Here is a 25,631-nt window from a genome sequence, read left to right as displayed (position 1 = left end):
GAGAGAAGAAGAAGAAGAGAGAGCACTCGGTTAGTTCTTTTAACATCTTGGCTCGTTTTCACAGGAAGTCATTGTTCTGGCACGGCGGTACATCACGTATTGGTACATTTAGCAACAGAAAACTCTTCATCATGTTAGAGGCCAATAGAGCAGTGGACACAAATTGATGCATATGAAGTCATTTTTTATCTGCATCGTACGCAACGTGAGATGGATGCAACAAGATAATAAAGTGCCTGAAATCATCAGGAAGGATTAAATATCATTTGTTCATTTTCAGTCTAACACGACTGGACAAACAATACTTCCCACATATTCATTTATACATGCGTTACTGCTTTATCGATGTTTAATCAAAATAAACCTGATTTGATGCCGATTTAAAGGCATCTATGTCAGCAGCTGCGTGACGTTGCGTCAGAAACGGAAGTGACACCGAGACGTCCATTCAGCGAAGACACGTTTTCCACCAACATGCAGGAAAACACATTCAGGCATAATTCTCTGGTCACCATGTGTTCTACATTCTTAAATATGTGCAGAATGCTCTGCTGAAAGGCATGCCCACATCCAGCTCGTCCTGGTGTCCCATGTGCTGAAAATAAACTGGACAGTAACGGTTCTTCTAATCCAGTTGGTGGATTTAATGCTGTGAAGGGAGGACATATTCCCCTCACTTCCCTACTGAATCCTCCTTTTGCTCCTTTAACAAAATAGCTGGCTCTGTGAGTGTTGCCATGCAACCGAGGAAAACTTCAGAAACTAACGTGACACATCCCCCACACACACACACACACTGTCAGGGATTCTATCTTAAAAAGCGGTCTGCATTAATTCATCCAAGGACGGCGCATCTTGATGGGGGATGAAAATAGACAGTGATCTCAGTAGCCTTGTGTGTTGTTTTTTTTGTTTGTTTTTTTATTAGCCTGCTGATTTGCTTTGGAATGGAAAAATTATCTGTAAAAAACAAAAGGGAATGTGGAGAGAAAATCCTTGGAAGTTCTGCAGTGATGAAAATGTTGTTGTCCACTAGGGACCCCATATTAGGATTAAATGCAATCTGGGTTTCAAACATGTTATTCATTTGTGAGTAAGCTTCCTCTTTACTCACTCTAGTGTAAGGCTTTAAAAACATTCCTGAAGGTGGACATTTCTGAGTAACGCACCGACTTCTTGCGTTTCATTATAAGCTTTAAATCTCCATGGTTTATGTGCAGGTGTTGTTGTTTATGTGTGTTTGAGGAACAACTGGCGTGCAGAGTCAAAGGTTCAGTAGTCTGCCCATGCCCAGTTAACTTCCTGCACAAACAATTATGGCCCAATTACCTCGGAATAACGGCTTGATGTGATGACCCTGTCAGCCTCTTATCAACCTTCATTTACATGCAGAGCGTAACAGCCCGCGGCACAGAGCTTTGATGACGTCTAATGAACATTCCTGACAACTTTCAGGCCACAAGCCAACAACGGTTCAGCCTGCTCAACTCTCAGTGAGCGGGAAAGAGACTTTTCTTCACAGTTCGGATACTATTTTTGTCGCTCTGACCATCATTCATATATCATGTCATTATTTTTTTCTCACCAGCATAATTGGAGTTTGTTTAGAATATGAACGATCGGCCCATACGACGGCAATTAACTTAATGAGTACAATGTTTTAACAGTCATGCATGAGACGACACAAGGAGGACTCGGTGTGGGGCTGGAGGTCCTCCATGAGTTATCATGCTGGCTGAGTAATAAACAGCTAATAGACAGTTAGGACTCATTTTTATAACAGAAAAGTGTTTCTTAAAACTGAAGATTAGGAGCAGGATTATACACCCTGTGCTCTGTTAAATTATATATAACACACTCAAAGAGCGATACACACCTGCAGGTTGCCCAATAAAACCAACTCCAGTTGACCCAAGCAGGTCAGCGGGGGCGGTTCCGAATTAAGGGGCTCAGTAGACGATACAAAAAACGCTAAATACCAGTTGTTTGTTCATTTCCTTCCTCATTGAATTCAGTGAAGGAAGAAGAAATGTCTGTGAGCTTTGTTGAATATCTATGTGATTCAAGCTTCCTGCTGCTTTGACGACTCAGACCGAGTGTTTGGTTAACTTCTCTTTGGTGTCGCTGCAGAATCACAGCATCACAGGAACTTTTGGACAAATTGCTTATTAAAAGTGCCAAAAGGTGTTCAATCATTTTTGAACCAGATGAAAAAAGTTAGTGAATATTTCCCTGAGGACTTTATCTTGAGCTAAATGTCTGTTCATGTGTGTGTGCCTGCTAATGTCCATATGCTCTGTGTTTGATCCAATGGGAGAGTAATTAGCACTGATGTGCTGGCATCTCAACACAAAGGGGTTTCATTCCACTCCCAGATCACCTTCACCTTCCCCCGGTCCACGGCCACATTGTGAGAGCATCATTTGCTGACTCACTGTCATTAACGCCGGCTGTAGAGAGGCGGAGCTAATAGCTTACAGAGGAGCCACTCGGACAAGCAAAAACAGACAAAAAATCTCTAAGATCATTGAGAAAGCAGTTGCAAATCAGTTGTGTGACTTTCTGTGTAGCAATAGTTTATTTGAGGATTTTCAGTCAGGATTTAGAAAGCATCATAGCACAGAGACAGCTCTGGTAAAAATAACTAATGACCTTCTAATCGCATCAGACAAAGGACTCGTCTCTGTTCTTGTCCTGTTAGACCTTAGTGCTGCGTTCGACACTATAGACCACTACATCCTGTTGCAGAGACTGGAACATTATATTGGCATCAAAGGAACCGCACTGAACTGGTTTGGATCCTATTTATCGGATCGATCTCAGTTTGTTTATGTAAATGTTGAAGCCTCGATGAAGACCAACGTCAGTTATGGAGTTCCACAAGGTTCTGTGCTTGGGGATACAAACGGGGATTGAAAACAAGCAGCGAACGCACCCTCTCTGGTCTAAAAGCATCAGCAACCACGCAGACGTGTGTGTTGTGTCTTCCTGCTGAAAGCTGGTGAGAAAGAAACGTGCTGGAGGACGGATGGGATTATCCAAGATGCAAGAAGCTGAAATAGTCACGGATGAAATAACTTGACTGCACTTCAAACACTGCTGAGCGTGGACTTTTTTCCTTCAATCATCCCCCATCTCAATCTCAGTGTGCTTTTCCGCCTCTTTCACTCTCAGGTTCCACTATTACAGAAATCATTTTATTATGGCTGCAGTTGCTATGCAGGCGGTAAAAGGATTGGGTTGAAAACACAGAGAGGAGCTGTAGGGTGCAAACGACGGTTCCTGTAAGCAGATAAACCTCGTTTGTATCGTTCGTCTTTTTTTAAGCTGCTTCCGCTCAAATGCAATATTCACAAGGACGAGGAAAAAAAGGAGCACAGCACGCAACAATATGGTACACAAGTATACAACTGAACAGGGCAACACAACATAAACAAATAACAAGTGTGAAGAAGCACGGACACGAGCGTTGCTGAGTGGTGGCACACTCCCGTTGTTGAACTGGGACTGAAGCAGCAGCTACTCCGGTGCATAGAGAGGTCTCATTAACATGTGAGCCAGCTTGTCCAGAGTCACACATCCTGTTTAATCAGAGGACGTCCCTTCAGCGCTGGCAGTCCCGTCTCTGAACACTTGACACAAGAGACGGGGGGATGATAAGAACGATGCATCTACCTCTCCTCCGCTTCTCATCTAATCTGTCCCCGTGCACAACCTTTCCTCTGTGGATCTGCTGAATCCTGTGTGGTCGTCCTGTCCATCTGCGTCTCTGAGCCCACAAAAGATGACGAGCAGCAGAAAAGAGACAGAGCCGGCCTTTCCCCCTCTCCTCAGCTGCAGTAATTGTGTTCAGTCAACCTCATGCCGGCCCATTAACAACTTCTCATGATGAGGAAAAAAGGGCAGACATGAGAGAATGAGGTTAAGCTGAATTCCCAGAGAGGCCGATCGGTTTCATGATGCCTCTTAACGGTTCACTCTGCAGGCAGCCGTCAGCCTCACATAGATGAGGACCTCCGGTCTGCTTAGTGCAAATCCAGTCGATGTTTCAGAGGCCTAATGGTTTGTAAAAGTGAGAGTCTAGACAGAGAGAGTGGGCCTCCTCTCCCTAAACAACTACTAAAGCACAAGGCATGAAGCAGGTCAATATCCAGAAGGGAGGGGTTTGCCAAATAAAGCGTCCTTGGACCTGGCTGTAGAACTAGATAGAGCTTCTTAGGGCTGTTCACTGGGAGATAAAGAGAGAAAAACACAAGTAAGAAGAAGACTTCCTTTGATTCATCAGTTCACATGTCCTTGGTTAATGCTCACAGCTCAGAGGTTGGGCTGCAGCTGTGTCTAAGGTTTCAGACAACTATTAAAGAATAATACTGGGACTGTGTCAATTATTTTTTTCCTACTTTGACAAGCTAAGAGCTTAAGTGCTCTACCGAGAAAAACGTTCAAAGATTCAAGACAGCCATGTTTTTATTTCAAGTTCAAATCGAAGTTATCTCTTTGCATTCGTGTCATCAGACTTACTGCATGTCTGTCATAAACACACGCTTTCATTAGAAACTTCATTTCTAGGAGAAGAAGAGTGATTGTCAAATCAATTGCTTTGGTCTAAGAGAGCTTTGGTGCAACAACTAAGTAGAGAGTGAAGACAAGCTGCTTTCTCAGCAAGGAAAACGTATTTCTTACGTTTCTTTGTATTTTTTTAAACCTCGAGACAACTAAACAAAAAGATCAGATAAAGTACAGTTGCTGTCGTGTTTCCTGTCAACTCAAACATCTTCAAGAGGACCCGATATCTTCAATATGGTCGCCTCCGTGCGTGCAGATCATGAGCCTAAAACATCCCAACCTAAACAAACCCATCAGAGTTTCCACATGTATGACGCTTAGTTTCCAGCCACTCACTCTTGCACGACTTTCAAGACATTTGTTAAAATTAGGGAGGGAGCTATGAGTGAGTGTTTAACAACCAAAACAAATCGAAAGGCATTTTCACTCAAAGCTTCAATGCAGCATGTCTCACGCAGGATGGAGAGAGCTGATGGCGACCAGATTTTTCCAGCGTTTAGTCTCGGTGGCAGAGCGCTACTAAATCAGCTTAAAGAGGCCGTTTCCTATCGACAACAAAAGGTACTGTGCAGGCAGATGTCGGTGCAGTTGGCAGCTGATGCGGTGAGGTCTACGTGGGCCCATCATCTGTGCCGACATCTGGGCCATATGTCTTCTACACTGAGGTGCCGGATTCAGGAGGAAAACAGGGCACCTGGGGTGGAATTAGTCCAATGACCCACAAGGGCTTTGGCTGTGAAGAGAGAAGAATGCTGCGAGGGAGTTATTTCAACAGCAGAACTGCATTGTTTATGAGTGGCTAACATATGCGTGAGGTTTATGTTATCAATGAAATATGCACTTGGCATGTGAACACACACACACACACTTATACACACCGGTGGATACACATACGCTGCCACATCTCCCCCCATTATCATCGCCATCCTCATCCATCTCGTCGTTTATCGGGAAGTCTGAGACAATCCCTCGCTACCGTTTTTAATCCCTCACCTCGGAGCGACGGGGACAATCACAGCATCATCCGTCCCTGTCCTTCACTATCAGCTGCCCTACCTGCAGGCGGGAGGACTCCGTCACTGTCATGACTTCCTTTTGCATGTTGTGTCTGCAGAGATAAAGTGGATGAGGCATGCAAGTCTGGACCCATTCTTCTTTCCCAATGCAGATTTACCAAGAACCTCAATAAATCAAGTTCCTTATTGAGCTCTGGGGTCATACACGTCTATCTTAACAACTTTATCTGAAAAGAAGCTGTCGATCAAAGATGTCAGTGACTCAGGAGCTAAGAGAGAACTGGACCGTATAGCAGCAACGTTGGCTCTCTCTAAAGCGGCACCATAACCTCTCGACACACAACTACAAATCCTGCTTGAGTCTGTATTTCTGTCCATTTCTGAAATTGATTTGTAGATACAGTTATGAATCCCAGCTCAGCTGAAATTGCACAAAGATGTAAGATGCCGTTGCTGTGTCCTGCATTGCAATCCTGTCAGTCTAAACTACATTGGTGGTGAGGATGATCTTTGGGATGCTGACTGTCTGAGTGGAGAGGAGTACCTTCAAGTATGAGTGACAGTAAAGCGCTTTGCTATAGTCAACGTCTTTCCGAGCAATTCCTGCAAACGACTGACTTTTTGATTATAAGTGGAAACTTGGAGACCTTTCAGCTTTCTGATCACGAAGCCAGTGGGCAACAAGAGGCCAGTATGAGCTCCAGTATCTATGGAGAACTGGAAGAATGTCATAGTGATCCGTCTCCGGCCCCAGTGGAGAGACGAGGAGGAAGACACAGTGGAGCTCCTTGGCTTCCGACCTTGCCAGCGCACCAGTAGGGATGTTGCTCTGAGCCCATCCACAGCCGCTCTAGATAAGGAGTCAGTCCAGGAAGGAAACGCTTTCCAACAGCAAAGGACGGCAGGGATGAGATAAGACACTCAGAATTCACCAAAAAGACGTCAGAAATAGAAGAAAATAAATTGTGTGGAGGGTGACAGTGAATGATGATTTCTAATATTAGTAACACCCCTTTATTTTCATGAGTGCAGGCAAAAATACGATTCAAATTAAAATATTGTTTATCCAGAGCAGGAATGTTGTCCTTTGGCACATACGGTTTCAGATGAAGCCTTGTTAATATTCGCTTTTTATTTGAATATATATTCAGTGGAAATGTCTGGGGTTGTGGAAAACTCCCACTCCACAAAATGTTCCAAGTCTTACTGTCACCCTCTTTGTCCATGCGACTATCAGTGCAGAGCATTTTTAATCTGCCCTCCTTCTTCAGCGGCGTGGCAAATAATTATTAAAAGGATCAAAGCATATGAAAGGGCTTCAGCGTCAGCGAGGTTGAGCTCGGGGGAGCCGGGTGACTCAAAGTGATAATGGCAAAGCACTGGATTGTTTTTGCCCTCTGTGCGCAGCGCTGGAGTATCTGAGCGCCGCAATTAACGCCGGTGGAACTGAGAAACTGTCGGAAATTGTTCCAAGGTAAATCGATTTCTGCTGGTGCTTTTATGAAATTAAAGCTTTTTTTCCTCGGATTTATGCATTGAAACTTTGAGGCAGTTGACATCTCCGACTGAGAAGAATCCCGTGTCCATGTCAAAATCACGGAACAATCACAGTGAAACCTGAAATATCATTTTAGAGAAGCCACATACAAATGATAATGGCCCGTAGTGTATCATGAAGAAATGTTCTCCCGATAGCAACCCTATTATCTGTAACCAGCTCCCTGTGATGAACCAGTGTATCCCTGCCCACTATCACAGGCTCCACAGTGGCTGGTCAGTTCCATGTGCCTATATATGCTGTGGAAGTACAGCACAATGGTTTAAAGCCCCCCGTCCGGGTTGGGCTACAACAATGTGGTGCTTGACAAGTGTGCGTGGACGCTTTTAGACAGTTAAGAAATGAGATGCGCACCGCTCCTGATGTCCTCCGAGTGGTGAGCATGGGCTTTAGAGCTCAGGGTCCTGCAATCAAGCTAAAAGGTTGTCGCCATGAAATGCGTCCCAGGACAGGATTGTAGAGTGACACTTGGACGGGCTTTGACTCAGTGACAGACTGCGCCTCTGTTCGCCTGTCCAGCAGGACGAGACAGTTCCTGTGAAGGATTTCAGAGGTGAGCGTGAACACTCTCGCGTTCCTTAAGGCGACGGCAAAACACCTCCAAGACACTCAGCTTTCACGCTGTTGAATAGAAACTTCACTTGCAGTGTGAACGCAATACACGATACATGCAATTTGCATGAACGCATGGCGGAATTAGCAATCCAGCTACGTAGCCAGCTGTCCGCTAGCCTTCTGTGTGACAGCTGAGGAGGTACTATAAGCACAAGGCTTAGCTAAACTATGAGCAACATTTTCTCTCAATCTCTGAAAAGCATTGCCAATACTGTAGCTGGCTAGAGCCTAGAATCAGAGTTTATGGTCTCGAATGTCTGGAATATCGATTCTGGCAGCTAACAGCACAGCAAGATGACATGTTTGACGTGTAACTTCAGCCCACTGCTCTGAGGTCCTTCCTGTTGGCCTCCAGTCTCTCCTTGGCTTTGCCTGCAGCTGAGACCGTGATGTAATCATAACACCGGCTGTAAAGTGGAATTACAATGCACAGCCTCATTGTGTTTCTCATTTGCGTCTGCTCTTTATTGTTTGGAACATGGCGACTGCAATAACCGGCTAATCTAAAACCTCTCAGGTCTCATGCGAGGAAGTATCTGCTGATGAGGCACATACGTGGGAGTGTGATTCATTTTTCTTCTCCTGAACTAGAAGGAGAAGCAATGTCATATCAATGTAATTATTGATATTATATTACATAATTTACAAGGTAATTAGATTGTACATGACGCGGTGCTTTTTGCTTCTCGAGAGCATGGCCACGATTAAAAATGAATATCAAACCATTTGATCCCATTAAAGAGTTACTGTGACAAAAATAGCAGAGTCTCTCCCACTTTAAGGGCGAAGGCCAGCATTAGATCAGCCGCGATGCATTTCACTCACCCAGAGGAAGAGCACGAAATAGTCAGGAGAGAGGGATGTTTGATGGCCTCACCCGAGTGGAGAACAGAACGTTGGGAGAGTAAAGAAATGGTGCAACGTCATTCTGTGACCTTAAAATAATGAGTCACAGTTTAAGTATATGTTTGGAACGACTCAAAAACCTGTGAACTAACTACCATCGTACGGCTCGCTGTAACAGAAGGAGCAAAGTTGAAAGAGATCAGGGTTGAGGGAGGAGAGTTTTAAGAGTTTGCAATATTCAATTGAAGAGTTTTCAATATTTGATGAAATATTATTCATGACTTGCATCCCGTCTTCACGCTGCCTTCTGTTTCCTCCTTATCTACTGTATGCATTTGAATAACCTAAATAAACCCTCCAGGAGAGCGGTTGCTGCAATTTTATGAAATTAAAGCTTTTTTTCCTCAGATTTATGCATTGAAACTTTTCTTATCGAAAGATTTCAAAGCCGTTTGGAACGCCTTCCCTACAACTGCAGAAGGGCGGCAAAATATAAAGGCTTTTAAAAAATGTATTTATATCTGTTAGAGGTGTAATTCAATCTACGAGGAAAAGTAACAGGAAGTCAGGACTTTACATAGATTATATTAATGGAATAAAAGTATATATTATGATACAGGAAGACCAAGACTTATGGGAAGTAAGTTGTGTTCTTGAATGTGTGTATTTGATGTTTTGCTTTTTGTCTTGTTATATGTTTTTATATGTTTTGTAATTTAGATGTTAATCTTATATTTGCCCTTATGACTAATGATGACTTGTCCTTGAGCATGTCACTACGGACAAGAGTTACAGTTTGTCTGTCATCTTCTTGATTTATCGTCATTTAAATTAGGATGCGAAAATAAGATGAGGAGATAAGGCGGCAAGCAATATAGCTAAGTGCACATCAACAGCAGTAGGAGAGTATTAAGAAAGAGTTACCCGAGGAACCATGCGCGACACATAATGTCACCCGTGCCTCATTGGGCCACAGGAACTAATTAAGAGTAAATCAGACGCATCACACCTGTAGCTCGTCAACAGAATTGACATTTCACAGTGAAAACAGCTGGGCTTCATTAGAGGCTACAATTGAGGGAAAATTAAAATCTGTGCTGTATTTTAGTTTGTGCTCGTCAGCCAGCTTCCTTCTTTGTCACCTCGTCACACAGCTGAGCTGGGGCCGAGGCAGACAGGCAGACAGCACAACTAGCAAACAAACAAATGCTGATCTTCCTGCTAAGACATGGTGAGTAATATCGATTGGATGTCAGTGAGATCGAGAGCTTCATACAGCATCTGGGTAATGTTTCTTCCAGTGTGTCAGAGGGCACCTCGACACGTCACCAGTAATCTGCTATCATTCAGATCAAAACCAACCTCAGTTTATAGATTAGTTCTGAATATATGTGCAGACTTACAGGAGAAACCATGAATATTGTAATGGATTCTACCCACAGAGCAGCAGCATCAGCCATGCGCTGTCATTATCAGTCGTTGCCGTGCTCCAGTTAGGAGTCCTGCATACACATCCAGATGTGTTCTGATGTCTGTTACCAACTTGTAAGGGCTGATTAAACACAGCTCGATACTGTCGACGGGCCCAGTAACCTGTCAGCAGTTGTATCCGCTTCAGACCAGTAAATGTTGATGTCATACATCACAATGCATCACTTCACACCTTAATTCATCAGACACTGTTTAAAAGTAACTCCTATGTATAAATAATTTAATTTCTCACTATCTCGTCTTTTTTTCGACTTGCAGCTGCTATGTCTGTTTGTCACGACAGTATTGTTTTCACGATGTGGTAATTATTATTTTTGTATCCTAATTATAAATATTGTCTCTTGACTCGCTGAATGCCAATGGGTTTGTAGAAAATAGTTAATGACACTGTGGACAGTGTGGGGAAATATGAGCAGTGTAGTGTCGGCTCATGCACTTTGTACCACAAAACAAAAAACACTGTAAATCTATAGAGACTACATGAATAATACACATTCGTGCTTCATAATGTCAAGTATCATACACAGACAGTTATACACACAATATACATTTTGGTTTTCTGGGAGAAAAAAAACAACATTTCTGCAAAAAGCACTAAACTGCATGTTTTTATACAGCTTCATTAGTAAAGTATGTGAATCTGAATTTGTCACGTATAGCTTTCCCTTTGCCATAGAATCCGGACGTATATGGTACTTTTCAGCGAAATAAATTACAGGAAAATACATTCAGCCATCAGTGACATATTAGATACTACTATGGCTTCATCGTAACCACTAAAAAAACACGATTAAAGTATGTAAAACTTCCAACACCACAGACATATTTACGCATACTTACTTTGAGAGATCACCTCATTCCAAACGTCTAATCTCTGCACCACGACCTCCTCATGCTCAATCTAACAGCAGTTATCTGAAGATCCTCCCACTTGCCCCGGAATTTCTCATTTTTGCACATTAACTGAACACTCTGTTCCTCTGCAAGCTTTTAACATGTCAAAGAAATCTCTGGCACGGCGTTCACTGGAGCTGAATACTCTCTCCGGATCGACTTTCATGACAAGGGCACATTTTAGAGAGAAATGAAATACCCAGAGCAAAAACACTGAGTTCCTATCAACAACAATTGGCAGAGGTGAAGGGAGGACTGACGGGAGAGATAGAAGAGGGTCGTGATTGTCAGAGCAGTACAGAATAATGCCCTCTTCATAGTCTGCTCATGTTGGCTTCCTGCTCCGGGCTGATTGCAGCAGGCCTCTGAGGGCCCGTCTCAGACTAAATACGTGATAAGAACCTGTGAAGCACCCTCTGAGAGACAGAGACACACGAGAGGGAGACAGAAAAGAGGCCGAGACAAGGAGTGGAGATGCAAAGACGTTGGGGGAATGAAAGAAAGTGGGAAAGAATAGGCTCTCTCTGCCATGTGTTTCCACTAAAGACTGCTGGATGTGTGCTGATTTACAGTGCTATGGTGCACACATCCTTTAAAATACAGGCAATGAAGACAATTTCCAGGCTCCGTAAGCAAGCATGCTTTGACACTAAAACAGTGAGGGATACTGGTTCCATAAGTTGGAGAGGGGCCGTCAATGGTGGGACCGCATGTCAAAGTCATTGTCACTTTAGGAATAGTCATTAAACGTCACATGGCCGTCCTCGAGCAGAACACTTCAAACCCTCATGTGAGCGTTATCGATGGGATGGCTGAGTCATCAAAAAGCGCAGCGAGACATCAAAAATCCATCAGCGCTGCATAGAAATGAAGTCATTAGAACAGAGAGCGAAGGCAATCCCCGCTGCGCTGTACAGCCCCGTGCCACTCGGCTCTATTTATAGGAGGCCGGGCCCAAATTAGCCCTTTGAAGTGTAATTCGTAATCTTCACAGAGTACCAAATAATGAGGGGAGTCACTGGCGGTTCCACTGTGGATCTCCATGAAAGCGGGATTTGATCTGTATATACAATTTAAAAAAAGGGCAGTGTGGAAAATGAAACGTGTTTTCGTATAAAGGAAGAAGACGGGAAGACGCTTCCACGTTAACGCAGTTAGTTGAATCATGACACCAAGATTCTGAATAGTTTATACCTGAACCCGTTACCAAAACTTTGTGCGACTCGTGAGAGCCTCTGCGGACACGCTGTGTTGCTTTGCTCTGGCATGAAGCGGTGAACTCCACTGCTTGCACAACTGTGCCAGTCTGCCGAGGAGCATTTCGACTCGACCAACCTCGCATTCCATCAACAGCTGAGCTCGTGAGCGACATGCAGCAACAGGACGCGCAGCCAGAGCCACGGATCAGGCGACGGAGGCCCTGAGAGACGTATCACGTTGCGACCTGACAGGGTTTGTGGATTCATAACATCGTGGCTCTGGATTTGCGGGAATTCTACCCTTTGAAATGTCACGACGAGCTCCATGTGGCATGTGACCAACATCATCTGGAATGTGGCTCCGACTCTTTCTGGAACAGGGATTAGACTAAAGTTTGGGAGTGCTTTTATGGTGAGCCAGGTGAGTTACAGGTATAGACTGAATGTTTAGTGTCGACACAATAATGGCGACAGAATTAAGGGAAATAAAGTCTTCTTAGCAAGCCATGCTTTGTGATTTTGTATAACGGTAGATAAAGAAACATGGCTGCCAAGGAGACTGCTGCTGCAAACTACTGCTAATGATCCTTGAACCGATTGAACTTCCATGAGCAGGACAATGTACAGTGTTACTGTAGCATGATCAGTAAATGACCCCCTCCTTCATTTTGAAGCTAGGACGTGTCTTAAAAAAGGCTGAAACGTAAACACGCATCAACACGAGTCAGTCTTTAGCTCAGTGGCGACGTCATGCTACCGTGGTGTAGTTTGTTTATAGCGTTAGCTTTCTAATTCTGCCGATTGCATTCATGCTTCAGAAATCTTTTATTCATTTGTGAAGATCATGTTGCTGAACAAAACATGTATTAAAAAGGTCGGTTTGCCCCACAGCTTATGTTCTGCAATAATCCAAAATCAAATCGGAAAGAAGATATAATGAAGATATAAACATGTTCTCTGAGGTTTGGTGAAAAGACAGGAACGCTAGTTATCTCAATCAAAAGCAGTTCATGTTGGACTTGGCTGGTTTGAACTGTATAATATAAATATAGTATGTCATAGCTGATCATTGTAATAATTCTCCTTGTTAAATAGCTTTGTATCTGCTCTCACGTTTCTAGTCAAACCATCTGCACTCTTCTGCACGGCCTTAACACAACAACAAACACACTGCAGTGGACAGAATAATTCATCTGGGATTCATCAAACTTTTCACCAAGTTTCTTTTTCACCTTTATGAGGTATTGAAAGAAATATTCTATTTATTTTTTCTAACCCTGTCCCACTTTTCTCTCCTGAAATAGTTTCCACTTTTCCTCGTCCACTGCCAAGCGACCTAAAACCTCTTATTTTGGCCATTTGGCTTCTGAAGACACGTTTGGCTCTGTGGGCCTCCTGGCAAACGAGTAGCGCACAATGTTTCCAAAGAAAAGGGACAGACTATCCATCCATGGACAGAAGGCTGTCTTGCGACACTGGAAGGAAACAAACCTAATCTCAGTTTTTATAGCAGTTCACAGAACATTTGTCACAGATCAGTCCCCATCCCTTTCTCTCAAGGCTCCTCAGGGACATGTGATTCTGTGCTGCAGCCTCTTTCATTGTTGGTGGTCACCGACTGCCTCAAGTTAAAAATATATTTCATATTCTCCTAAATATTTTTAGTCTGCCTTCTACTCGCTTAAACACGCCAACATCACAGGCTTCTGCAGTTACTGGCCCTGAAATGAAAGGTCTCCATTTTAAACTAAATGTGGCTGAAATTTAAACTTACTTCATCAGTTTGCATTTCAACCCAAATGATCACTACATCGTACATGTTGGGAAATAAAGAGGTTGTATTTCAACGCAGACTAATCCTAACAATAAGTTCTATATGTGATGTCTTTGGCAGCAGAAAATGTTCTAAGTGACCGATATATTCCCACTATCTTACACCCAGAGCTTTAAACCTCGTGAGCCTGATGGTATGAGGTCATCCCCGTGGTAGAACAGAAACAAAGAAGGCACACCTGGGTAGTCACTCCGTCTTAATCATCGCTCCTTCTCTCTCGGTGACACAGCTCCAGTGTTCACATCTGGATGACATTACCAGCTCAGCTCCCCATCTGGTTTCTGCCTTTGTTTTTTCAGTGCTGTCCATCTTCATTATGAAAATAGCCAGTCGTGTCACGATTGCTCAAACTAAATGGCAATATGAAAATATGATTGATGAATAGAATTTACATGATGTGATATTTTTGTGGCCGTTCTTTCAGCCAGACTAAACAAATACTGCGTTCAACTGGCTCCGCCTATGCTGCAGCGCCAATTTAGTGATACACTGTACATCACATTAACATTCAAACACCACTAACAATCAACTGCTACTCTGTAACACAACAGGTGGGTACAAAGTAACCAAATAACCACTTAAGCTATTGTTATGGAGCTATATGCATTATCTATTGTTGCATTACAAATGTGCACAAATCTTTGTCAAGTTTAATTTGAACTAATCACCAACGTTCCATTCAGTGAACCAGAGTGCTGAAATGCAAATAGAAATAAATTTGTTTGTATTTAGTCTGACTTACATTTTTCAAATCCAAGGATTGACTTTGCTGTCAATGACTGTAGATATAAGTGAGCACAACATTTACTGGTTGTGTATTTGTACACAGGAGGTTTGTGTGGGAAGTAGAGGGTCAGCATTAAGAGCGTTTCTTTTAGAGCCGCTCCGATCTTTCTGTCCCGACCAAACGTAATTTTGGGGCCAGAATTGACCTCATCTGAATAGTTCCGAGGAGAGTAATTAAATGTCCAGCTGGTAAATAATGAGGTATATCTATCTCAGCTAATATTTGGTGTCTAGCTAATGACACCAAATATTAGACTGGCCCTTCAAGATTATTGGGTAACCATTCATTCTCATTTAAATTCCATAGAAGCGAAACCTTTTTGTGAGTGAAGTTCATTTGAATATGTAAGGACTTCAGGACAGATTTCACCATCTAACCTTCTCAAAGATTATTCACAGCTGGAGAAACATGCAGCGGGGGGGGGGGGGGGGGGGGAGCCACAACAAGGCAATATTACATATGGAGCAGAAAAACACAAGTCTCCTCTCTCATAACATCCACCCAGATAACGACGGTCGGTGGTGACACCGGTCTGAACCGGTGTTTTCAGACGCTGAAGTTTAATGACACGATAAATGTGAAGGCCGTGAAGAGGAGGAGGCCGTTCTTGAAGCGAGACGTCCCCCTTTCTGACAATCCAATGCGTAGTTCACATCATATCGTCGTGCACTCATCTTTACAGAGCTCCTAGCCCCTCCAAACCTCCTTCCGGTAAAACAAGATTAGACACTTTCAGCCGTCTCATTCAATAGGACGTCAATAAACCTGGTGCGGCGTAATGTGAGCCGAGGTTCTACTTCCACTTATAATAATGTTATTCTAATAGCAGCTACATCCCTTCAAAATTGGCAGGATGATAAATGCCTTGCAGGCGATGTTCTACCACGTCTTCATCACATCACCTCCAATACTGATCGACATCAGTCACGTATTAGTTTGTGTCCTGAGGTAAAGAGAAGACCCCGCCAATTTGTCTGCTCATCAATTTTAAAGAATGGCTGGAGGGAATACTTTGAAGAGTGCACAAGGCAAACTGGGGGTGGCAAAACTTTCACAGTTGGTTTTCAAAGTTTCTAAACACTTTTATTGGCAAAACTCAAATTGAAAGATATGAGTTTCAAAGGGCCCCCGGGCATAAGACAGAAATAATAGTTTGAATTCAACATATTGTGTTATCCAGGAGGCATATCACAACACGCCTGAACAGTTGGAAATGAGCTCAGGCAGAAATCAGATTTGCAATTTAAGTTGACCATTATTAAGGCCGTTTTAAAAACATGAAACAAAAAGCCCTCATGTTACAAGATTCTCAAAACAGAGTGAAATAGTGTGCAGCCTTCATGAGTTCTAAATCAACAATAGCTATATGCTAATTATACGATGGTCAAATGCTCCTCAATGTGCTTGTGCAGCTGCAAAACAAGTTGATGCTTCGGCGGTCTGGTGAGCGTAGAGACAGAGCTGTGACTGCACCGCTGACATAAAGCAAAGGCCCAGTGCTACTCCATAAGGAAACAGAGGAAAACGGTCATACATCTTCTAGGAATGTTGCATTTGAACTTTAGTCAACTCCAAAGCAAGAAATGGAATTCCTCATTCCATCTTCAAAGCAGAAACCACACAGTGGGGGTGGGGGGCTGAACAGCTGAAACTTCAGCTTGTTTTGACGAGCCGGGCAGGACGAGGTTGACTAAACAGTGAAACAATATGTGGTCGGACTGAAGGGCTCGGCTCAGATCAAGTTGACCGGTGAGCGATAGATCTGAGACACGGACCACGTGTCAGCGGGCGAAGAAACTAGATCTAGCTGAAGCTGCTTGTTATCATTACAGTGATTTATAGACGTTGACTTCAGTTCTCTTCCAGACGAGCAGCGTTAGTCAGCACTGGAAACAGAAACATCGGGTAACCAAGGTAACATGTGTTTTTAAAGAGAATACTAAATTGCCTCCTTATGCACATGGAAAAATGACTAACCCGCTCCATCCCGAGGCTATTATTGGAGACATCATGAGGAATATCCCTGTATCGGGATAACCCCAATGTGAACTGACACACACAATCAAACATCGAATTGACCGACTGCGGCTGCTTTTGTTGCCACCGGGGCCGATGATGAAAGATTTACACTGAATGTCTTCGGCTAATTACTCAGAGCGCCTTACACAGGAAAACCACTCCAGCCTCTAATCCCACAAGATGGGAGAGACACAGAAAATTGCCACTGCGTTCATGGGTTAGGAAGCATGTGGGAAAGCAGCTTAAAAGGCGTTGTTGTGGTTGCATTGCAATACACCCGGGGTGGTTGGGTGGCATTATGGAGGAACAGTGTGGCATGTGGCTGCATGCGTGGGAAATCTCCATCTCTCCGAGGAAGATCCGTGGCAGCCATGAGGAGGGATGACCTCTTCTCATGCAAAGGCACATTCCTGCCATAACTAAGTGGAAACAGGCCGGGATAACGAGAGCAAACAGCGTGGGCGGAGCGGGGGGGGTCACAGCTTGGTGGAGACCACCCCTCTCAAACCAGTTAGTTTGAATAGGGAACCTAAATCCACCGAGGCTCCCACTGGACCCGAAAGGTTAAGGATGTCAATCTGACGTCATTTTACTACTCGACCTTTGATCCGTCAGCAGGTGATGGAAAGAGAACGCAAGAGATTCATTTAAACGTGTGGTCACCGTTCTTGCGATATAGGATATTTTCATTCAAATAAAATGTTTATTTATTAAAGGGATGTACCAACAAATGAAAAGAGATGTCTTATTTCATGTGTTTTCCGTTGGTGTGAGTGATATATTGTTTTTTTCATAACCAGATCTACTTGTAATGGATTAACTACTTACATCATGTAGATACATGTCACATGTACCTCTGTTGGATTTGTGCTAGAGGTTCCTCCTATAAATCATTTCATATCGATGTTTCAGACTCTGTCGACTCCGAGGTGCTCTGATGGGAACTGCAACAGCTGCTGGTTTCCACAGTCTACTTAGTGGGGCCTTGAGAGAGCGAGTGTGATGGGAATACATGTTTCCCACCCACTCCTTTATTCATCTCCACTGACCTCGGCTCCATTGACACGATGGGATTCAAGGACAGAGTAACTATCCAACGTCCATCTTTTTTATTCCACTTTCACACTACATTTCCTGGAAGTTAGATAATTCCTATGGCTTAGATTGATTTAAACCTTATCAATGAGGTCCTAATGGGAAAACTCGACATTGTTTGCTGTCGGAGAGCGATAGCGAGGGCACTTTGTGTGAGCGTTGTTGAAGTGGTTAGCTCTAGAGGCAAAAAGCACCGGGCACATCCTAACCCATTTATCAGGGACAATCACAGCGATCAATAAGCAGAGTCACTTAAAGAGCTTCCATGAGTCAACAGTGTGTAATCTTGATGGATCTATACGTATACAGCCAGTCTACACACAGACTGACAGAGTGGTCAGAAACTCCACAGGGGTTTAGCGCAACGCTGGGACTCTGTAGCAAAGCCACAGGCCTCTAGATGGAACATAAGAAGTCTGCTACACTGTCTTTGTATTAATAGGTAGGAATGGGAATCCTATTTAAAATAAAATGGTGTTATATTTCTTGAAATACTCATTTCGTCCTGACTCCAATCAATGAATCAAAAGATCTGACAAAAAGGAGTAAAATCTGGTATTTGTGGTATCAAATGTCCATTCAAATCTACATTTTCAAAAATAAAGATATTCAATTATTGCAAAATCATGGATAAATAAGGTCAAAGCAATCTACTTCATCAGGTGTTCAATACAACAATCCCACTGGTTCAGTCTTATTCGGTCATATACAAACATATGTGCATATTAGGTTTGGGCTATGACACCAGCAATCCACTGGCATTCCCTTCAATAGCCAAATTCCTATTACATTTCTACACATATTGATGAGTTGAAAATACACCGGCTGAATGCAAAACAAAATCATGAAGTCTTCCTTGCATATTAATCCTGAGATGGAGGATTTATTCTTCCAAGAAATCTCTCCTATAAAGTGTCAAATACAGCACACATGTTTGCTTTTAATGACAACTGCAATACAGCTCAGACTTTACCGCTGCTGCTATCATATTCATGGGTAATTATTACCCAGGAGACCCCCGTCCCCATCTCCAAACTCACTAATTAAGTTCCCCAGAGGAGATGTGGACGCAACATTCTTGCGTCCTCTTGAACACATTGAAGTTAATGACCTAACTATCGGTGAATCAGCATTTAGAGGATAATTATGGCAAGAAACAACCCGCTCAAATCACCTCGCCCTAAGGATCCTCCATGAGACTCCTTGGGGTCTGTTGGTGGGAGCCTGTGAACACAGAGCCATGTGTGGCGGCCAAAGAACTCGCGAGTCCAATTACGCTCAAGCCTTTTCAAAGTCCATCGAAATACAAATGTGGGATTTTGCTGAGGCTCTAATTAGGCCTTGGAATCATGCCAGACCTCACAGTGCATGTGACGTGGCCAGAATAGCTGGATCGCAGCATCCCGATACCCCAAACGTGGACTACTTTCAGTGCTATAACTGCATACTCAACATCCTCTGTACCCAAAAACAAAAAAAAGAATTCAGCCGAAACTTCTTGTAGCAACATGAGTTCGGTATGTTTGCAAGACACAACAACAAATCAATTGTGCCAGGGGGGGAGGAGGACAAAAAGGAATGGGGAATATGTATCGTCGATGTGAAATAGAACAGCGATCACAGTGTTGGCATTAAACGCAGAGGGACTTACAGAGACAACGCAGAAGTCTCAGCCATCAAAGGAGATGTGGTAATAACTGCCAAAACAGAACAAAAACAAAACGCGGCCAGAAATAGCTGCTGAGCTTTGTTGGTGACATGAAACTACAATTTTGAAATACCTTGGTCGTGAAGTCAGAAGGGATGAAATCACTTCCCAGCATGAGAGATGAGCGTCGACTAAAAAGAGAAGCAGTAAATGATGAGACGCCACGCTCGCAGTAATGCGTGTTGTCGTCGGCATACGTGTTCACAGAACAGTTTCCACACGTCCGTACTATTTATCCGTTTCCCTCCAAATGCAACACACAGCACACACAGCTAACAGTTTCCAGAGTTTCCTCTCAAGCCGTGTCTTGCACCGTCATTGGCTGACGCTCCCAGAGAGACTCCCCGACAGGCCCAGATATTTTTCATGCTCGATAGCTGGAATGTGTCTGTGATGCATCGGCGTGCTTTTTTTTTAAGAGCTCTGAACAATCAGGGCTAAAGTCGTGTAGTGGGAACTAGGCGTCTCAGTACGAGCTGAAACAGGGAAACTTTACTCGTATACAAATGTGTTCTGGATTGACCTACACTATGTTACAGACAGACACACACCCGCCCCCACAAGAGCCAAGTTAACAGGACGAGGTTGTTGAGCAGCGTGAAAAGTTGGACTGCTTTGTAGTTGTTCCTCTGTGCCAAAGCGTGAGAACACTGGTACCAGAAAGTCAAAGACGTAGCAAACATCAGACTAAGCAGCATGTACAAGGAGGACTTACCCTGTGTACAACAGACCACTTCAAATATTATGGAAAGGAAGTCAGAGTTATTAACACGACAAAACCAGCCCGTCTGTGAAAAGCAAGTTTAGGTTTTTAGTCAAGAATGCCAGTTCTTTGCCTTGCTGTGGTGATGTTGTAGGTGGTTGTATACTTGTGCGGCACTTTATTTGTACAAACCAGTATTACTCACATCTCGGTGGCCTTTACAGGCCCACAACAGCATCGGTTCCCAACCCAACCCAAACTCTTAAAGAAGAAGAAAGGGGGAAACTCCCACAACACATAAAACATCGTGTAAAACAGTCTTTGTCATTTCTTTTTGATGTGCAGTAGCTCAGAGATAAATTAGACAAGCTCAGTTTAACGCAACAGATCTCCCTGCAAACTCAAAACCGACAGAACGACCATCATGTCCAAAAAGACAGCATGACGGTGTGAATTAAAGCAGCAACTTAGATGTGATAAACTGCGCAGCCCTCCAGCAGATAACAACAGCAAACAGAATTGTTCTACTCCGCTTACCTGCCAGGCTGCGCGGCTCCCTGTTATGTCGAGTGTCGCGGGCCTGAGAGCACCAGAACTGCTGTCGCTGACTCAGACAAAGCCACGGGGCATCTCAAGGCTGCAGACGACTTTCCTGCAGACAAGGGAGACGAGAGGGCAGATGTCAGCTTAATGTCCCCATCAAGAGCTCCCGGTGGGCTCCTGAGAAGTCACAGATACAGGCTAATTAGAAATGATCGGTGTTTATGTTAGAAATGACAAACTGACTCTTTTGTGAATTCACATTATCACATGAATCAAGAGATGCACAGAACAATTTATCATTCACATATACTGTATGCACTAAATGTCCCAACTACTTGTTTAGTAACTAAAATAAATCCACGTTGGGATCAATGAGCAGCAGATGGTACCGACACAAGGCTGCTGTATTCCACGCCTGAAGAAAGAAAAAAAACGGCCGTGGTGGGTGATGGCAGTGGCGGGGTTAACGGCAGTGAGATGGAGGTGCAGTGGACCCTGGAGAGAAAGCTGCTCGATCATCTTAATTAACACAAAACTGAGCTGTAAAACTCAGTTTCAATAACAGAATAACAAACTATTTTTAAAGTCTCCGCAGCACCGGCACGTCCCAATTCTCATTAAAAGCCATGAGTCAACAGAAATCAGACATGAACCACTCCCCCGCCCTAAATTCATCCCTGCAGGCACGGCATTCTGGGTTGGCCCTCTTTATGCTGGAGTCTGCTCGGGCCAGAGAGCATGCTATATAAGGAATTGTTAGCGTGGAGCCCAGCTAGCAGCTCTAAACTGTAAGAGCCAAGGGTTTAAGGGGGGGGGGGGGGCAGCTGTTTACACTGAAAGCCTTTTTTGATTTTTCGTTTTAAGAGGGTGCACTTGCTAAACATGACTCGGTCTTTGATGTATAATCCAACACTAATATTGGCTGCCATGTGGGCAGAGGGAGGTGAACAGACTGTTTGTGTGAACACATGCGGGTGTGAGTGTCGAGCACAAGTTTGCTAATTTGTTTTGTGAACGTGCGTACTTTTTACCAACTTATAGTGTATAATATGTCAATCATACCTATCTGATATTGATGCATGAGGTTTGGCATTAGAGCCGTTGCTGAGAGAGTTAGTAAAGGGAGTTTAAGAACACTTTCAATTTGCAGTACAAAGTCCAAAGCAAGAAAATGCCCCACACACATAAATACAAAAAGAGAGAGCAAGCCTAATAAATATGTGTGGAGTCAGGGCATTTCTCCACTGGGTTTACCTTTGCTCCAGGTTTTAGCCACGACCGCTTCCTTCCTCTGGCTCTAATTGACAGTATTTCTGCGTAGGCAGATAGCTAAATGGCTCCATGTGTCCCTTTATGACTGTTAAGCAATGGTAATCAGGGCTGATACAGAGCAGAGTGCCGGGCTATTGCTACCGTGATGCGGACGGTTTTATTGCGTCCCAACAGCACTACTGCAGTTTGCACCCACTCGTTGAGCTGCGCCTGTGTTTTAACGCCTCCACGTGCATTCTTGATTTACAGGCTGCTGCTGCGATGCCACGGTGGACAACTTTCATGCAGAAAGTTTGGGAGAAGATCGCTCCGAGACCGGAACCAAGAGTTCTGACTCGACCTGCCAGGATGCCGTAGTCGACGGTACAAGATTTGAAAGGTTAGGACGTGAGCCGTGGGCCTTTGATCTTCGACTCAAGCTAACACTAACAGATCCCTATGGGAAGATGCCAAGCACAACAGAACCTGAATCAAAGACTTTGCACGGTACTAGCCCTCAAACCACATGGGACATTATGGCACTTGGCGGGCTTGTAGAGCAGGAGAAAGTTTAAAAGACATTGACATGCGAGCTCATTACAATCCTGTTCATGCAAGTCAGACCACAGCAGAGAAACGTGGTTTAAAGAAAAATAGTTGAAGGAGATAACTGTCAGGAAGATACAATATTGCATTCCAGATTAAAAGGGTAAAAAAGAATTGACAAGTCTTTCCTCGAAGAGGTGACGTTCTTGCTTAAATGCTGCGACTACATAAACCAATGCAGTGTGTGCGAATCAAAAACTGGACAAACATTTAAAAAAAAATGTTTTCATAAAGACCATCAACTACAGACTCCCTAAAGTCTACTGAAGCCGAACCCTACAGAAGATTGCCACTCTATCTCCATGGTAAAAGGATGATGTCATGACTCCAGCATCCTGAGGAAAGTGCATTCTGGGTCGGCTGTGACAAGTGACTGAGAGGATATAATATCTGTGGACGAATAAGCATGCAAGCCAAATGACGAGCCAAATGAGTGGAACGGAGAGCTAGCCCGTCGGCCATGATGTCATCAGTGTGTGTCCTGGAGCCAGGGCAGAAAAAGCATACGTACTGATCCGAGAGCAGAGGGCTTGCATCACATTCAGAGGCATCAGACTCTGTATTTATTCTGCAGGACAGGACAGGATACAAGTTACTGAACAAGACCCTCTTTCGTCACAGTCTTTCACATCACATGTCTTATTTCAATCAACTCTCCAACCTTCTCTCCCCCTCTCTCTCCATATGGTACGGTTCAACTCCCAAGGCGGGCAGCTGGCTCTACATCAGACAAAAGGGGAACTCCAGATTGTCGTGGTGAGGGGCAGCCACCCGTGGCAGCGCACGGCGGGATTCCCGTTTGTTTACGGTTGGCACTGATTACAGATCGGCGGACTCAGCGAGCTCCGGAGTCTCCGGGCGGTACGAAGAAAAACCCCATAACCGGTTTAGACAGAAAAAACACGGGCTGACCATTAAAAGTGTCTCCACTTTGCAGCAGGCCAGATAACACATGGAGCGATGTACACTCAATGTGGCGGCTTAACAGCATCACTCAGGATCGCGCTCACGCTCTATGAAGCCTCTGAACTCGTGCTGGGGCACAATGTTGCAGTTGTATTGCTGCCCTGAGGAGTGATGCAGTCAGCATTTTTAAGTATTATGTATGAAATGAATTCACACTACAGGCTGCAGTAAAGCCACTCATGAAGATAATCTCCCTCTTCAACGCGCCATGTCTCACTTTACAATCACTGTATATTCTTTTTCTTTCAGCAAAGTATTGCATTGATCTTTAGAAGTAATATTTTGTCGGGGATCCCACGAAAGAAGCGAGATATGATATGAGAGGCCTGAGAAAGACCCATGTCGCTGGTTTAGAACCTGTAATGAAATTTAAAAACTCCAGTTGTGTTGCAAGAACTCTGAGTAGCTTAACAGAACTCCTATTATGTGCTTTTCTTAAAGTACAAAGATAATGACACAAGGATTCTTTTCTAGTTGTATTTTAATTAAATGCATTAAGATGCATTTAATTAAAATAAAATAAATTGTCATTAAACAACATACATTTATACATTGTAAGACACACAAGCGCTGACCTCACTTTTATGTTTGATGTTTGCTCTATTCGTTATTGGTCTTTATGTTCTGTAACACAACATGGCCGTCTATGAAGGAAGTGTGATGTGTGTGCATGTCCTCCTTCCTGTCATGCTTCCACACGGAGCCTCATTCCTGCTCATACAGCAACAGTAAATGAACATGCCTCGCTTCACCAGCCCAGAGGTAATGATGAGCATGTGTGCAAAAGAGATAGCTTGTAATTAAAAGTGCTGGTGGATGTAGCGCGAGTATGGGATATATATATATATATATATATATATATATATATATATATATATATATATATATATATATATATATATATATATATATATATATATATATATATATATATATATATATATATATATATATATATATATATATATATAAAACCACAATACTAAGTTAACAGAGTTTTGGACAAAATTATTTGCTGTCAAATGACATAATTCAAAATAACTTATTCATCAAATGATTTCTGAGCTGGTTTACATCTCACTTGTTCTGAATGAAAACACGAGTACATCAATAGATTATTGGCCAATATGTTCGATGCAAATACTTAAATCATAAAGATAAATGAATATCTGCCATTGTTTCCTTTCTAGTCTAAAAAGCAGTTCACAATGACCCGAGTAAAGGCCTTCAGAACATTTTGGATCACTTATCTGTTTTTTAACACTTCACATCAACTGAACCCGTTTCACATTCGCAATAGCACATTAAACAAATGATGACACAAGCGGGGACATTTCACAGAGTAGGAAACAGTATCATCTCTCCTACTTCAGTCCTCTCTCGAGTGCTCTCTCCAGCCCAAAAGACCACCGTGCTTTTTCAGATGCTAAAAGAAACAAACATAGAAAGGGTTTCTTCTGATCTTTGCCGAGTCCCCATCACATGTCGGTGCAGGTGTTCTGGCACAAGGGAGGAATATGCAAGCCAGAATAAATACACGCGTGTGTGTATATTCTCCATTTACATACGTAAGAAAACACACTTTCAACATTTCGAATGAAACTTCTCCTTGATGTGCAACAGTGCCGGATGTCTGAACATCACATTTTCTCTTTGAACTTGCACTGTGCGGTCCCAGTACCGAGTCCAGAGACGTACAAATGAACCGAATACCGGAACTTGTTGTGCTCTAATCTTGCTTGCTAGCCTCGTGCTCATTGGCTAGTTTGTGCACAGCCACTGTTCCTGTCAGTCAACAATCCTCTGGATCACAGCGCCTCCAATTCCTCCTCCTCCTCCTCCTCCTCCTCCTCTTCCTCTTCCTCCCTCCATGGCCCAGATCTACCGGCTGAATGCCAATATCTGGGCAGGACACCCACCTGCTCTCACAATGA

General features: G+C 43.5%; 1 protein-coding gene across 1 annotated transcript in view; it reads right to left on the bottom strand.

The window, feature by feature from the left end:
- Positions 1–25,631, bottom strand: part of peak1 (pseudopodium-enriched atypical kinase 1) — a 76,029-nt gene that overhangs the window by 40,599 nt on the left and 9,799 nt on the right. The window contains exon 2 of the mRNA XM_079269611.1: positions 20,869–20,983. The gene's annotated coding sequence lies outside the window, so the exon portion shown is untranslated. The remainder of the gene's footprint in view (positions 1–20,868; positions 20,984–25,631) is intronic.

Source organism: Melanostigma gelatinosum (genome assembly GCF_949748355.1).
Source record: "Melanostigma gelatinosum genome assembly, chromosome: 1".
Taxonomy (NCBI): domain Eukaryota; kingdom Metazoa; phylum Chordata; class Actinopteri; order Perciformes; family Zoarcidae; genus Melanostigma; species Melanostigma gelatinosum.
Note: the sequence above shows the minus strand (reverse complement) of the source record. Positions and strands in the feature narration are given on the sequence as shown.